Source organism: Prionailurus bengalensis, chromosome D3 (genome assembly GCF_016509475.1).
Source record: "Prionailurus bengalensis isolate Pbe53 chromosome D3, Fcat_Pben_1.1_paternal_pri, whole genome shotgun sequence".
NCBI lineage: Eukaryota > Metazoa > Chordata > Mammalia > Carnivora > Felidae > Prionailurus > Prionailurus bengalensis.
In genome coordinates this window covers 19,268,196-19,284,615 of record NC_057356.1, presented here as the reverse complement: position 1 = coordinate 19,284,615, position 16,420 = coordinate 19,268,196, and positions in this window count along the sequence as shown.

Below are 16,420 nucleotides of genomic sequence, written 5' to 3'. Positions count from 1 at the left end.
CTGGAAAAACAATCCATACACCCACAACAATGGTGCCCCACAGTTGGGTTGACAACAAAGTCTCACAGGCTTGAGTCTTGCAACACTGTTGGCACATCAGAAGCACTTGCAGATGCTTAGTACTTGGGTTGGTAAATCTACCAAGCCTGCTTAGATCCTATCCTCTCCCTGCTGGAACACTGATCTAGTCAGACCTCCAGAGTCAGCAGCATGTCCTAGCAGAGAAACACTGAAGGAGGGGTGGCACTGTTTTCACGGAGTCTTCAGTGACTTTCCACTGAGCTGTGGGAAAATTTGACAGTTGACTGTGGCTGAATCATAACTCAGAGGTCCTGACCACTCAGATCTTTGAAGATTCCTTTCATTCCTTTCCCAAAAGGGGAACATGGCACACTCCAATTGGTTAATTCCATTTACCTTCTGTTCCTTGCAACCACATGTAGGTGCAACTGTGTGATCTCAGTGGTGGCAAGAGTATCAGAATAACAGCATCTATAACAGGCTATAACTATAATAGCTTCTATTTCTCTAGTACTTACTGTTCTCAGGCACTTTTTATAGATTTTTTTCATTGAATCCTCATAACCGCTTAGTGGGTTACTCACTATTAGTATCCCTAGTTGAAAGATAAGGAAACTGAGGCCCAGAGAGGCTAATCACTTGCCTACTGTTGTACAACTTGGGTGTGAGGTGCTGAGATACTGTAGCATCCTGACTCCCAAAGTCTGTGCTCCTATTATGTTATACTGCATCCAAACACCAGCATAGTTATTCCGAGCTCAAAAGCACTTCAGATATCATAGATCAACCCCTAGATTTTGCAGCTGAGAAAACAGACCTAGAGGATGATGGGAATTACCTAGTGACAAAGCCAGGATTCGAGGAAGGCTCTTCACTCCAGGGTTCAGGGCTCTCTGTTATATCAGAAGGCCTTGGGTTCTCTGCATCATCTTAAGAATCTGGAGTTCTTTGATATTTTATCATTTATTCTTTAGGGAATGGAACTTAAATTTATATAAACATAAAAATACTTTCATATAGTTTTTCTACCATATAGTGATCCTCTAATTCTTCCTACCCCTTTTTAGAAAGTTGTTTTTTTTTTTTTAACTTGGCTCCTTTTTGTTTTCTCCTTCTTTTTTTAAATCCCAAGAAAGTGAAAGCATTTTCAGATAGGATAAAAAAATCTTTAAAATCTTTAACCAACTTTCCCTTCTTTTACCAAAGTACTTTAAACATTGCTATTCAGTGATGATTTCTAATTGTCAATCATCCAGTTAGTGTTTTATATCCTCACTCTACCCTCTTCTGCTCCCCCTTCTTAGGAGATGATCAACTTAGGCTTGGTATGTCCCCTCAGCTCCCTGTGTCCATCTCCAGGCCTTACTCTGTTCAGATTCTTCTTTACATCCTGCCTCTTGTCATGGCGATAGTATTCTTACTGCTCCTGAGGCAGCCTCTATACAGTGACATTGGCCCCATTCCTTCCCACCTCCTTCTAAATCTGAACCAACAAATTTTAAAGGAGTGAGAAAGGCCTGGAAACAGTAACATGTGGTGGAAAGTATTTGGTCTTTGTAGCCCAACAAATCCTCACCCCTCTGGGTAAGTTAGTTAGCCATGCCAAGCCCCATATGTCAAGTGGACAGGAGACCCCACTTCAAGGTGATGATGAGAATGGAATCAAATAATGTGTGAAAGGGTTTGTAGATAGCCCAGCACACAACAGACACTGCCTTCTCCACCTTCTGGCTCCTTCCCTTTTTTTTCACAAAAAACATTCAAAAGAGCTTCATTTTTTCAAATAGCCAGATTTCATCCTCAATGAACTGTTCTTTCTCCTTCTTGTCATTCCAAGCTTATTGAACATTTATCCTCACAGTTGGCCCTTCCTTCTCCCTATTCAATTCATTTTGGCCACTATATATTGAACTGCTAGGGACAGCTTAGCCCATTTCAGTGCTCTCCCAAACTCTAAATTCAATACACACTTGTGAATTGACCCCTGGAGCATTAACAACTGCTTGGCACTCTGACCTTGAGTGGCCTGCTCATTTCTGCATCTCCTCTGACTTCTGTGAACATTGCTGTCTCAGTCACTTTCAACCTCTCATCTTTCTGCATCCTGTGTCCAGGTGCTCTCTTCCACTCCCATGGATTCAACCCCAACTATTTACTCCAGATCACAGGGTATCTCTTTGGAGGTTCCATAGGTATCTAAATCTCTAAATTCGCTTCCCCCCCCCCCCCATGGCTCTTGTTTCCCAAACGGTTTCACCATCAAACTAATGTTCAAGTAAGAAGCCTGAGTTATCTTGGATGTATTTTCTATCCTCCATATTCTGTATTTGAGTAGTCACAAATCCCTTTTATTCCCACAATATCTCCTAAATTCACCCTATGTACAGTGCTAAGTTCAGGCCTTTGTCATGCCACAGCTAATGCTCTAAACTGGAAGCCCTTGCTTCCAGTCACCCACCCAGCTCACCCTCTGCTCAGATCTGTGATTTACCTAATTAATAGATCTGAGCATTAATCATCTGCTCTAAAATCTTCCTTAGCACTGACCATAGAAAATCCTGAATATTTATATCTCTAGCTCCCCATTAGAATGGAGGCATCTCTTATTAATATCGCATCCCACTGCCTACTAGAGTCATTAAATATGCATTAAAAAAGCTTATTAAGTGAATGAATACAACCCCAGAACAATGCCATGGATAGTAGAGAATACGAAAGAAATATAATATACTCCTTATCGTCTAGGAGCCTATATTCTTTTTGGAGAGACAAAATAAACATAAGAAACTACAGTATTAAGTACATAAACTGAGATACAAACTGCAAATGCCAGAGCAGCTCAGAAGAAAAAGGTGGGTGTAAGGTGGAACTTCTGGTGAAGACCTCACACAGGAGGAAAGAGTTCCTGAGGACCTTAAAGGATGGGTGGGGTTTGCAAGGGGACAGTGGAAGGAGCAGGATGCTCCAGGATGGAAATGGTATGGTAAATAGCACTGAGCATTGGCTGGACAAAAAGGAGTGTGACCTAACGGGGAGATGGGAGATTATGTTGGGGGACAATGAGACCAACCTGGAGAGATAAGGTGGTCCAGAAAACAGAGACCCTCAAGAGTCAGGAAAAAAGGAGTTTGCCTCGAATAAGAAAGCTGTAACTGTTTTTGAGTGCTCCAATAATGCAAAAGCAACCATACACAAAAGCTATCATAACACAAAAGCTACCTTTTGATACACACACGCATGCTCTTTTAATGCAGCAGAGCTTTGGGATAGATACTATTATCACCATTTTACAGATGAGAAAATGAAGCACAGAGTAGGGAAATAACTTAATTGGGGCCACACCGCTGTGTAATAAGCACTGTTGGCACAGATAAGTAACATAGTTCCTGCTTTCAAAGATATCAAAATCCAAGCAGAGACGGGTACTTGGGTACTCAAATTAGTACCTCATAAATAATTACTTATAAATCAATGTGTTAGGTCTTGTAACAAATACATACATACGATGGGAGTGTTATTTTAGGAAAAATAACCTAAAACAGCTCTATTAGGAGACAAAAGAAATCAGAGAAATGAGCTTCCTAGAGAATACGATGATCCAGGCCAGCTCCAGCAAAGAAGGTGATGGTGGTGGATAAAGTAAGACTGAAAAAGGGGCAGAATGCAAGACATTTCAAAGGCAGAAAGGATAGTAACAGGTTTAATGTAAGAAAAAAGAATCAGGGGGCACCTGGGTGGCTCAGTCGGTTGGGCAACCCACTCTTGATTTCAGCTCAGGTCATGATCTCATGGTTGTGGGATCGAGACCCACCCTGGGCTCCGTGCTGAGTGTGGAGCTTGCTTGGAATTCTCTCCCTCTGCCTCTCCCCTGCTTTCAGTCTCTTGCTCCCTCAGAATAAATAAATAAACTTTAAAAATGATTTGAAAAAGAAATAAGAATCAGACTGAAGTTTTCTTTCTTTCTTTTCTTTTCTTTTCTTTTTTTTTTTTTGGAATATTTTATTTATAAGTAATCTCTACACCCAATGTGGGGGTTGAACGCATAACCCTGAGATCAAGAGGAACATACTCCATCTACTAAGCCAGCCAGGTGCCCCTACACTGAAATTTTTTTAAGTCTGGGAAGCTGAAAGAAGGATGTTAGTAACCACAGGGTGCCTGTGGCTCAGTTGGTTAAGTATCTGACTCTTGGTTTGAGCTCAGGTCATGATCTCGTGGTTCACGAGTTTGAGCCCCACATCAGGCTCTATGCTGAGCTTGCAGAGCCTACTTGGGATTCTCTCTCTCTCCTTCTCTCTGCCCCTCCCCCACTCACTCTCTGTCTCTCTCTAAATAAATTAATTACTAAAAAAGTTTTTTTTAAAAAGAGAAAGGTATCTTCATTTGAAGGCATACTGAGTTGAAGACAAAGTAGGACTGTTCTGCTCTGAGATAATGTAATAGGTCTTACTATAGTTAGATTTAGAAATGTGACTTTTAAAATTGTTTGTACCCAGGCTTGAGTTGTATATAAAGATAGAATTTTTAAACATTTTAATTAACTCTATGCCAGTAGGATGGCCTCTATGTATTTGCTACAGTTTTATTTTCTCCTCACACTCTGCTAGTCTCTATTATCAATGCTGTTTTGCATCACTTTCCACAGAAATGAGGTATGATTATAATAAAATAAAGCTGACATTTAAACATATAAGAACTTATCTATCTAAAACTGATTATACAAGCGCTGTTTTTGTTCAACACTTCTCTGGAAATTCTCTGTTCCGGAGTTGCTTTCAGGGTCAGTCTACAATCCAAATTTTATTGACACACTTTGCTAACATCTCAAATTTGATCACCCATTAACTTAGCTCTGAGTTAATTTTTCTTGTTTTTGGTTTTTCAAAAATAAAATCTTCCTTCAACCTCCCCTCCTTGAAACACTAAACAAAACAAAACAAAACAAAACAACCCAAACTAGATTTCTTGAGCATCAGCATTAAGATTATTCCAGAGGTTGTGCCACAGACTCTGTAGGCATGGAAGAGGCTTTCCAAATATCCTGAGGAGTGACAAAATCACTGTGGGGAAGGGTTGCCCTTACTGAGAACTGGGCATTGTATTGCTAATTATTTTACAGATCTGCTTTTCATTTAACCTTTGAAGCAGCCATACACCTAAGTACTATCATCTTATGTGAAAGAATAGGAAAAGAAGGTACAGAAAAGTAACTTGTGTTAGTTATAAAACTAATAGATAGCTCTGCCAGGACGTTGAAAACTTATGATTTTGTTACCATACTGTTCTGCTTCCGATAAAATAAGAGCACTGTTGGGGTGCCTGGGTGGCTCAGTCGGTTGAGTGCCAACCTTGACCCAGGTCATGATCTCATAGTTCTTGAGTTCAAGCCCCGCTTGACAGCTCAGAGCCTGGAGCCTGCTTTGGATCCTGTGTCTCTGTCTCTCTCTACCTCTCCCCTGCACGTGCTCTGTCTCTCTCTCTGAAAAATAAATAAACATTAAAAAAATTTTTTTAAAGAGTCTTTTTAGAAAAAAAATAAGAGCACTGTTTCCCAATGAATGGTAAAGTTATTTAAAGGATAGCAACACTAATATAATCCCATCTCATGTAGCCATAACTTTAATGTTTATTTATTTATGAGAGAGCAAGAAAGCAGGTGCATGAGTGGGGAGTAGGGGCAGAGAGAGAGAGAGAGAGAGAGAGAGAGAGAGAGAGAGAATCTCAAGCAGGCTCCACGCTGTCAATGCAGAGTCTAACACAGGGCTCCAACTCACATGCTGTGAGATCATGACCTGAGCTGAAATCAAGAGTCAGATGCTTAATTGAGCCATACAGGCACCCCTAAACTTTTTCTTCTTCTTTTTTTTTTTTTGAGAGAGAGTGAGAGACAGTGAGCACACATGTGAGTGGGGAAGGGGCACAGGAAGAGTGAGAGAGAATCTTAACCAGGTTCCATACTCAGCATGGAGCCCTACACAGGGCTGAATCCCACAACCCTGGGATCATGACCCGAGCTGAAATCAAGAGTCAACACTTAACTGACTGAGCCACCCAGGTGCACCGTAGCCATAACTTTTAATACTCCTTTAATTTCATTTGTTTTCCCACTGCTTTCTGTAACCTATCAATTCATGAAAATATAAACAACCAGCCATGAAAATTTGTCATAGAACTTGAATTAAGTCTACTTATAGAAATACACATTAGAAATAGAAATGTTTTTAAATCATCAGACCTGACACCCTCTGGTTATATTATTACTATATGGCTTAAGTATGTTATAGTCGGGTCAACAAGCAAATACTATTTCCTTGTCGTTATATAATGTGTTCAACTGAAAGCTATTGTGTATTTACCATCAGGGGTTTTATTCATGAGCACTCAGTTGAAAACAGACAGTAAGTTTTACTTATTCCTCTTTTAAATTCTACTCATTCACCACTGGAATGCCATACACATTTATATATAGCAGATGTTTATACTATCTTAAACTGAATTGGAAGCCAGCAGGCTTGAATTATTTAAGAGAAAAACATTTCCACTTGTCCTGCCAACCATGTTGATCAATGCTCACTTAAGTGATGTAATCATCTCCTCTCATTTTGTAAGGTCTACTCTCTCTCTTCAGGTGACTAAGCAGTCTGCAATCTTCCTTCCTTTAATTGGATAATTTTCAGGCTTGTCTGATCCTTCCGTTTTTTACAATTTCACGCAGTCATTTTCTCTTGTGAATATGGTTAATGGTTTCATGGCTAAAATCTCTCTTTAGCACACATCTATCTAGAACTCTCCAGACATCTTTCCATACACTGATGCAGCGCAACGCTTTATCTACTCTGGTGTTCCAGACAGACTGGCTACTCTGCAATGGTCACCGTTTTCTGCCTGCAGTCTTGCTTTTTCTTTTTTTGGATTGACCTTCCTGTGTCCTCCACACATCCTTCCGGCTCAGATGTTTGTTCTCCCACCTCTGGACCTGTGTGGCACTTTCAGTAATGTTATCACATAATATTATAAACACAGCTATTGTTTATCAAGCACTGGAGCCTTATGTATATAATACAAACTACCCAGCTTTTCCTCCTGCCCCGTCACAGCTCACCTTCCATACCCTATAAAGTCTGTCTCTTAGAGGCCTACCACAGTGCCTGGTACATAGCAGGTGCTCCAGAAATTTCTATACGGCTACTATTATGATGATGAAAACAAGCACCAAAACTTACTCATGTTTCACCCCACTGCCTAGCACAATGTCTGGCACATTCAACACATGTTTATAAAACTAACCAATGAAGAGAACAAATATTAAGCACCTTTAAGATCCTTGTGAGACAAGCTATACAGCTCTCCATGGACTGCTAAAACTAACTCTTTAAAGTCCAGACAGGCTATTTATTAGGTTAACAGAGATGGGGCTGGGGAGCCCAGAAGCACAGCCCCAAAGTCCAGCAGAACACATGATACCAGGTTCAGGAAGCTCTTGTTGGCTAGTAGCTGCAGAGGCTGAGTCTGGAAGATGGGCTTCTATGGATTGCTCCAGCACAGGCTAGTATTGGTTTGGCTCCTCAAGTGTAGATGGCATGGTCAGACCAACTCCCTTAATCAGAGAGAAACCTGGGATGGTAAGAAAGGCTCATGGTGATGAAGGGGGCCCTGATTCTTAGCAAACTGAAGCCTTTACCTACAGCACCCACAGAGACCCAAAGATAAGGCTCTGGGGATTTGAGATTTAGCAGTTGGTGGTCAAGGCAGTAGATCATGTTAGAGTCTGGCAAGAACTAGTAGGGCTCAGCAACCAGAGTGAGACTCAAAATCTAGATTCAAGCCTTTGGCAGTGCCAAGTTTAAAAGGGGATGGTGACTGAGATGCCAGAGAAAGACCTGAGTTTAAAGAAAAAAAATGTAGTTTCAAGTACTGAGCTGAAGTGCAGGAGGGCTTAATGCCTCAAACAGGTAGACTAGTTATTTAATTTGGGGCATTCATTCAAACAGGGCTAGCAGCAAGGTTGAGTAGGATTCAGATCCTGGGACTAAGGGCAGGACTTGCCAGTGGTAAGGTTCCTGGTGGGGCAAAGAGACTGGTATCTTATAACAGTCCTGCAAGCCCTCCATGATGGATCATTAGCACACATTACAGCCTCTCAGAGCACAAAATCTACTTTGCTTCAGTGTTAGGATTTTGAGATACCAGTATCTAAGATGGCAAATAAAGTACAGAACACAAATGCATTTGGCTTGGCTTCACAAATATCTAATTCTTTCTGTATACTTGGTTCACCCATAGGCTGTGTGTATAGCTGTGTACTTGCTTGGTCTCTTAACCCCCAGATAGTGTTTTTCCACTCTGAGCCCCAACCATTTCCAAGTTGAAATTACTCTTTATGGGGGCGGCTGGGTGGCTCAGTCGGTTAGGCATCCAACTTCGGCTCAAGTCATGATCTTGCGGTTCATGGGTTCGAGCTCCACGTCAGGCTCTACACTGACAGTGCAGAGACTACTTGGAATTCTATCTCTCTCCTTCTCTCTCTGCCCCTCCCCTGATCTCTCTCTCTCTCTCTCTCTCTCTCTCTCTCTCTCTCAAGGTAAGTAAACTAAAAAAATAAAAAAGGAAGAAAGAAATTACCTTTAAAACCGCAAGACAGTGTTTCCTCTGATTCTGTGACCAGAACTCCAGTCACTATTATGTCCTAGAATCTAGGTCCACTCACACTAGCAATAAAAATGGTCCTTCTCCTTTAAAAACAACCAAACCAAATACACTACTACTACTACTATTAATAATAAAATCTTCTCATCACCTGATTCTTCAGTAAAACACACTTGCTGACTTTCTCTTCTTCAGATACCAAGCTGTCTTATATTATTCTATGGTCTGTGTATGCTTTTTTGGATTTAATATGCCTAAGTTGTTTTGTTTTTGTTCATGTTAAAGCAATATACACAAATCATGGGCCATGTGGTTCAACTACCCATCTGATGACTGCCTTTCTTCTACAATACTCCCACCAAGTGGTCATCTAGACTGTACTTGAACACCCAGAATCACTGAGAATTAATTGTCTACAGAGGTAGCCTGTTTCATTTTGGATCACCTATTGGAAATAACTGCTTTGGGCTGAAATATGCCTCCCTGAGTTTCTATCCATTGACTCCAGCTCCTCTCCTTAGGGCCAAATGGAACAAATATATATACATCTATGTGGCCACCTTCAGATAATCTGAATAAAGTGACAATATTCTTCCTGACTTTGCTTTTTTTTTTTTTTTTTTTTGCTAATGTTCCCAGTGCCTTTGACTATCTGTTGTTGTTAAATGTTCTCACCAACATCACTCTTTCTTTTCCGGATGTATTCAAGATGATTTACATGCTTTGCATCCAGCCCAGAGCTAGATAAATTTCAGGTGTGCTCTAGATACTACACCTCTCAATATGCAGCCTAAGGCTTTAACAGCTTTTGTGGCAGCCACATTGTTGGATCACATTGAGCTTATAGACAACTGAGTATCTCTAAATGCCACATGTTTTGCTGCTAAGCCTACTGCATGTTTATGCAATTGTTTCGGGGTGGGGGGGAAGGAGGTAGAAAAGGTTTATTTATCACATGGATACTTCATGAAATTTGGGACCCAAAAAGTCAACTTGGGATTTTGCATTCCTAATGATACACAAGTCTGTGCTTAGTTTGCTAGCCTAAATGATTAACAAACTAGTGATGGTTCATGTACTGGATTTCAGCTTAGGCTAGTCAGCGTTGCTTTATTTCATGACCTCAAAGCGCAGCCTTCCTCAAAAATTACTCATCATTAAAATGTTTACTATTCATCACCAGAAGAACTGGTGGAAAGAGTATAAATGATTCAGTGCAAAGGCATTATCACCACTGGAAAAACACCTCAAGGACAAGTATCCAGCACATTAAGGATAGTATATTTATGATTTCCCATGGGAATATTATATTCAACCCCTTCTCCTTTATTAAAAATAATTATCTTAAAAATTATCTTACAGAGATAACACTGTGTAGATTTTCTTCCTTTTTTTTTCTTTTTTTTTAAAGTAGGCTTCATGCCCAGTGTGGAGGCCAACGCAGGGCTTGACTTCACAACCCTAAGATCAAAACCTGAGCTGAGATTTTGAGTTGGATGCTTAACCAGTTGAGCTACCCAGGTGCTCCTGTATAGATTTTTAAAGATTTTTCAACTTAGCTTATTTGTTTCAAATCAAAGGAAGTGGAATGGATGTTATCCTCATTTTTTTTTTAAGTTTACTTATTTTGAGAGAGAGAGAGCAGCATGAGCAGGGGATGGACAGAAAGGGAGAAAGAATCCCAAGCAGGCTCCACGCTGTCAGCACACAGAGCTTGATGCGGTCAATCTCACAAACCATGAGATCATGACCTGAGCCAAAATCAAGAGTTGGACACTTAGCCAACTGAGCCACCCAGACACCCCTTGTTATTCTCATTTATAAGTAAAGAAACTAAAGCCCAGAAAGGGCATGATTTGTCTATGGTTACATAGCCAAAAAAAGTATAGAACCAGGGTTGAACCCCAAGTCCTTGGGTTGTCCAAGGGTTGTCCAAGTCCAGTGCAGCCCCCACTGTACCCATGGCACTCCAATATAAATGTGGCCCAGTCCTGGCCTTAAGGTGCTAATATCCAAGGAGTTCTCCTCCAGGTGTTAGACAACATGTGCTCTACTTGCCCTCACCATTCACATAAAAAGAGCGGAGGGGAGCCTCAATGAAAGTAGTTACTACAATACTTAACAGATGCCAAGCTCTAGCAATAATGAAATCATAGAATTTCTGAGAATTAGTCCACTACCTTTAAATTAACAGATTAGGAAGTGCTATCAAGTAATTCACCTAAAGCTGCAATTATAGCAAAACCAGGATTAGAACCTATTTATATACCCAGTTCAATGTTCTTTCTGTTACACTGTACTGTTTCTCAAAATACAAGTAGGCAGCTGTCTGTTACCTATAGCTAGGACTTTCTGAAAACGGGATCTGAAACTATTATCTATAATTCAAGAATGTTATGGACAAGGATCCCACCAAACTCTCAATACAAAGAAATATGAACCAGGAGGCTAATTAGAGAGTGATGAACTATGACATACTGAACCAGCAACTTCCCATAAACAGAACATTGCTATATGAAGTAGCCCCCAAGGATGGACTCCCTCCCCCAATATCTACTGTTGTTGCCACTCAGGATTTGGACTACTTGTATCCTAGATGATCAGGGGGCAAAGGCTGAGAGTCTTACTGAAAGAAGAGGATTATGAATCTGCTACAGCCAATTGTGGTCTTTTCAAAAAGCAGACTAAATAAGTAGGTACTGAGTTTATATATGTAAAAAGGACTCATCAAATGAATATAAACATTTATAAATACTGACATGGTGTTCGATTTGGTTCAACAATCATTTATTGAGCTCCAGTTACATGTGAAGCTCTGTAGATTCAAAGAAATGTCATACCTCTATCCTCAAGAAAGTTAACAGATTGAATATTATGGCAACACAGAAATGGGAACTTAGGTAAGCCTGAAGGAGCCGGCAAAGGCTTTATTGAAGAGATACTTGAATCTTAAGGTTTGGGTAAGAACTATACAAGCGAAGAAGGAGCTGAACAAAGACAGAGGCATGAAATAATACGGAATATACAACTAGAAGCAGTTTGACAATGCTGGAATCCAAAGTGTAGGGTAGGGAAGAGTGACAGCATGAAATGAGGTCAAATCACAGGCTTTATTCCATGCTCTCTTGGACTTCAGACTAAACTAATGGAGTGCTCTTGAAAAACAGATCACTGGGAATCAAGGCCAAGAGGGAAATTGAAGTTGAGAGGCAGAAAGACTGATTATGAGTTGGGTGAAGTAATTTAGGAAATGATAAAAACCTGTACAAGGAATGTATAAGTAACAATAGGAATGGAAAAGATGCATCAGATAGGCCGGATTCCAGAAAAAAATTGAGGCCATTGAATGACTTTATCTGAAGGATGTGGTTTCCTGATCTAAATATTTCTTTCAAGGCCTCTCCTGATACTTCCACCATCAGAGTTTCCTTCTACAGAGTTTGAAGAGTCCCTTACTAAAATGGAGTTGATCAGAGCATTTTAGTGTTGGTCAACTAACATTAAAGTGGATTATGCAAATTTAATATGAGTGAAGAAGGCCTTGCACGGAAGAACATGGCTAGTCAAGAGAGGAGAAGCAAGTAAAACAAAGGATAAAGCAAAACAAAAGAGAAAACGTTCAGGCCACTAAAGGCAGACAAAGAAACTTACTAAATCACCATTTTGGCTGAGCTGGCTCTGCTCTGCTACAAAATCCATTTTCAGTTAGCTTGGATATACTATTCCAAAACTCTTTCATGTGAGACACTTAAGTCTACACAAGGATAATAATAATAATAATGATAAAATTAACCCTAGCAAACAAAGAACTGTGATTTAAGAGCTGAAGGAACACCATGCAGAGACAATGTAACACAGAAACTGGGCCTTTAGAAAGTAACTTAGAAATCAAGTCACCTCGAGGAGCCTTGGTGGCTCAGTCAGTTGAGTGTCCAACTCTTAATTTAGGCTCAGGTCACAGTCCCAGAGTCGTGGGATTGAGCCCTGTGTTGGGCTCTGTGCTGAGCATAGAGCCTGCCTGGGATTCTCTTTCTCTCTCCCTCTACCCCCTCTCTCTTGCTCTCTCTAAAATAAAAATAAATAAAATATTAAAAAAAAAAAGAAATCGGGTCACCTCAGATATTTTTTCCCCCATGACTACAAGTGAAATATTATCTCCTGTATTTTCATTTCTACTAAGTGTCACGTTTAATTTGGAAATCTGACAAATACCAAGAACACTTGCCCCATAGTTCACAGTATTACTGGGAGGAGGAAATGGGACAAAAAGAGGCAAAAGCTTGTGTGTGCTGTAAAGTGCTAAATGATGGCATCATCAGGCCTCTGGCTCACAGGAGAAAAGAGGACAGGTGGGATCTCCATGTCATGGCCTTTGCAAGGATTGCTCACCAATGATTATCATAAAATTTTAGTCCTTCACATGTTGATGAAGAGAGGCCACACTACCTTCAACACTTTCCTTAAGAATTAAAATTAATTGGGGGTGCCTGGATGGTTCAGTCAGTTGAGTGGTTGAGCATCCAACTCTTGATTTTGGCTCAGGTCATGGTCTCATGGTTGGGAGATTGAGCCTGGCATGGGAGTGGGGAGACTTAAGATTCTCTCTCTCTCTCTCTCTTTCTTCCTCTTTGTCTCTTTCTCTCTCTCCCTTTGTCTCTTCCCTGCTCATCCTCTCTCTAAAATTAAAAAAAAAAAAAAAGAATTAAAATTAACACACATTGTAAATTTAAAATTAACACCTAAAAACAGACACTAATACATTTTTAACAAATGTGCTCTTTCCATAAAACCAGCCTCTATAATGAACTTTTTCTGTCACAAATAAGCATGTAAATATTAGGATCATATTTTATTAGAATTAGGAAAGGCTTAGTTCATCTCTGTAAACTGTCTTCCCAGCCTCTTCCCCTCCCCTACCTTTCTTATAACAGGGAAACTGAGGTAAAGGTTGAACCCAAACTAACCTGTAGATTTCCTGACTCTGGTCTAAGGCTCTCTTTTCTATAAAATAATTTTTAATAAAATATTTCAAATATAAGGAGAAGCATAATAACGAATACCCAGATTTTTAAAATGTTAATATCATATGCCACCAATCTTTTTTTTTTTTTTTTGGACAGGAAATGGCGCTTTAACGCTTCAAATATTTTTTAAAACATATTTAATTTAAAATTAAATAGTATATATCAGCAGATAATGCCCATTCCTCTATCCCATTCCCCTACCTCCTTCTCCAGAGATAACCACCATATTGAGGTTGTGGCATATTCCATTCTTCCTGTTCAAGTCTGTATAAACTCAAATGCTTATATATCCATAAACCACACCATGTTGCCACAAAAAGAGATGGTCTTCAAAACAGGGAGGAGTCCCTCACTCTAGTACACTTGCATGTAGTTAAAACCTTTGGGACTTGGCTAGGTATTTCAGAAAGAAACTAGGGCAGAGCTTAAAGTCTTTTTTAATGATTACCACAGAAGGATCTAGTGAAGTATCTTAATATTTAAAGTGAAAAATAAATTAGGCAAATATAAAAATTTAAATATGATATTTTTTTATCCTTCTCAAGTTAGCATTTTGTATTTGTGAAATCCTGGTTTATAATGACCTAGTGTGAATGACCTGTCACTGAACAATAGGGAAAGATGGATTAAGCAATTTAACTAATAATAATAGTTTCTACTTCTGCTTCAAGGTCCAGCTCAAATGTCACCACCTTAATGAATCTGTCCTTGATCCCATCAGAATTAATTCCTTCACCAGTCATTTATTGAGTGCCAGAGCCCTGTAGACACAAAAGTAGATCAGACCCAGTTCCTGCTTAGAGCTCAGAAATAATCACACAATAGTTTTTGATAAATGCTCTAATAGAGATATCCATAAAAGGTTAGCAAAGCCTATACCTTTCCTAGAGCAATTGGAGAAGACACTACAGACGAGGCGATATTTGAGCTGCATCTTACAGGGTGAGCAGGAATTCACAAACTCTATCTTTTGATAAAATGTCATTCCAGGTAGGGAGACACTGAATGTGAAGGTAAAAAGGATGATAAGATATTAATTTTAGAAAGACAACTAGGGATAGACATCAGAGGTAGAAGGATAAGTTAGAAGACTAGCAACAAGTCAAGCAAAAGCTGACATGATTATAGGCATGGGGTGGGAGGGGGAAGGATTTTATCAAAATTTAGGAGATAAATTTAGCAGAATTTGATGCTTGGTTGTGCGGGAGAAGGAAAGAACATGGAGGAGTTGGGGATGACTCCCAAAGGCTTGGAAATATGAGTGGGCAGTGAGGCCATTAACTAAAATAAGAAATACCATACCAAAGATAAGAACAGGCCTGAGAAGTGGTGTGTGTGTGTGTGAGGTTTCTTCTGAGGCATTTTGAGTCGGTAATGAGGTCTCTTCCATTCGGCCTTAAACAATGTCCCTTTCTAGGCCAGAAATCACCCCTTCCTCTTAACTCCACAGCATACTTTCTATCTTTTTCACAACAAATTATTTAAATCTGCTGTTATCTCAGTATTCACAAAATTGTCCCTACCTTAAACCATGAAGAAAAAGTACTAGTCTTGTTCTCTGTGCGTTGTCCTTATCTCAGAGCCTTATATACAAAAAAAAAAAAAAAAAAAAAAAAAACCTTCAACCAAAGTTTGCATTCTTGAAAAGGGAGCTCCATCAAATACTAGGAAGTGTCAGTTAACATTTATCAAAACAATGGCCACAACTTGTGTGTTAGAGACTTATATAAAATATCTAAAGCATTTGGTCTACAGCCCCTACTTTTAGCTCCTTTTGTGCTTATCTTATCTTACTTTTAAACAACCCTGCAAGGTAGGTGTTTTCCTATTTTACAGATAAAGCAACAGCAGGCCAGAATGTCTGAATAACTTTCAGGTTTGCAAGGTTCACAAGGTTTGCAAGTTGCTTAACCACGATTGGGCCGACTTGCTTCACCACCAGAGTTGAGCTGCTCTGTCCAAATTCTCACTTGGGCTGAAAAGTGGACCTTCTTTGGCTCCCGAGGGGTAGCACTCTCCGGATCGGGAACTGTGAGACGGGCCTCACCCCTATCCTCTCAGGCAAAAGTGCCCCCTCCCAGGAAAAGTGCCCCTGCGGGCGCAACCAGTGCACACGGCAGAGCTCAGAGGGGGCCCAAGGGTCCCGCGGATGAGCCGCCGCCCAGGGACCCAGCATTTTGCAGTATTCACGCCAGGAAAGCGCACAGGATCGCTTGACCCTTCGCTCAAGCTATGAGCGCTGCCGGGGCTCTGACCCCGAAGCTCGGGTGGGCGCGCGCGGCCGTGGCTCCCAGCCTGGCCCCTCGTGGGGGCTAGAAGTCCTCACAAATACGAGACACTGGAAGACGGGAGTGCAGCCACTGCCTTTGGGACACTGAAACTCGTCCCGTACCTTCCTCCGCAGTCCCGTGCGGTGGGCCGGCCCGGCTTGCTGTCTGCATTCAGCGGACCGGAGAACGAGTTCCGGGCGAGGAGAAGCCCTGCCCACCGGCTGCGGTGGGAACCGGTCCCGCGAGGGTCCGACAGGACTTGCCAGGCATTTCCCTCAGACCGCGCTTTGCCTCCGAGAGGCCGCGCCGGGCCTCCCTTATCGCCTCTCGGGTTCTCGGTCCCGCCCCACACCTCTGGGTAGGAACCGGACAGCGAGAGAGTGTGACAGGGCAACACAACGGTCCTGGGGACCCTCCGAAGTCCGCAGGGGAGGAAGCAGCAACAGCTAGCTGCACGCC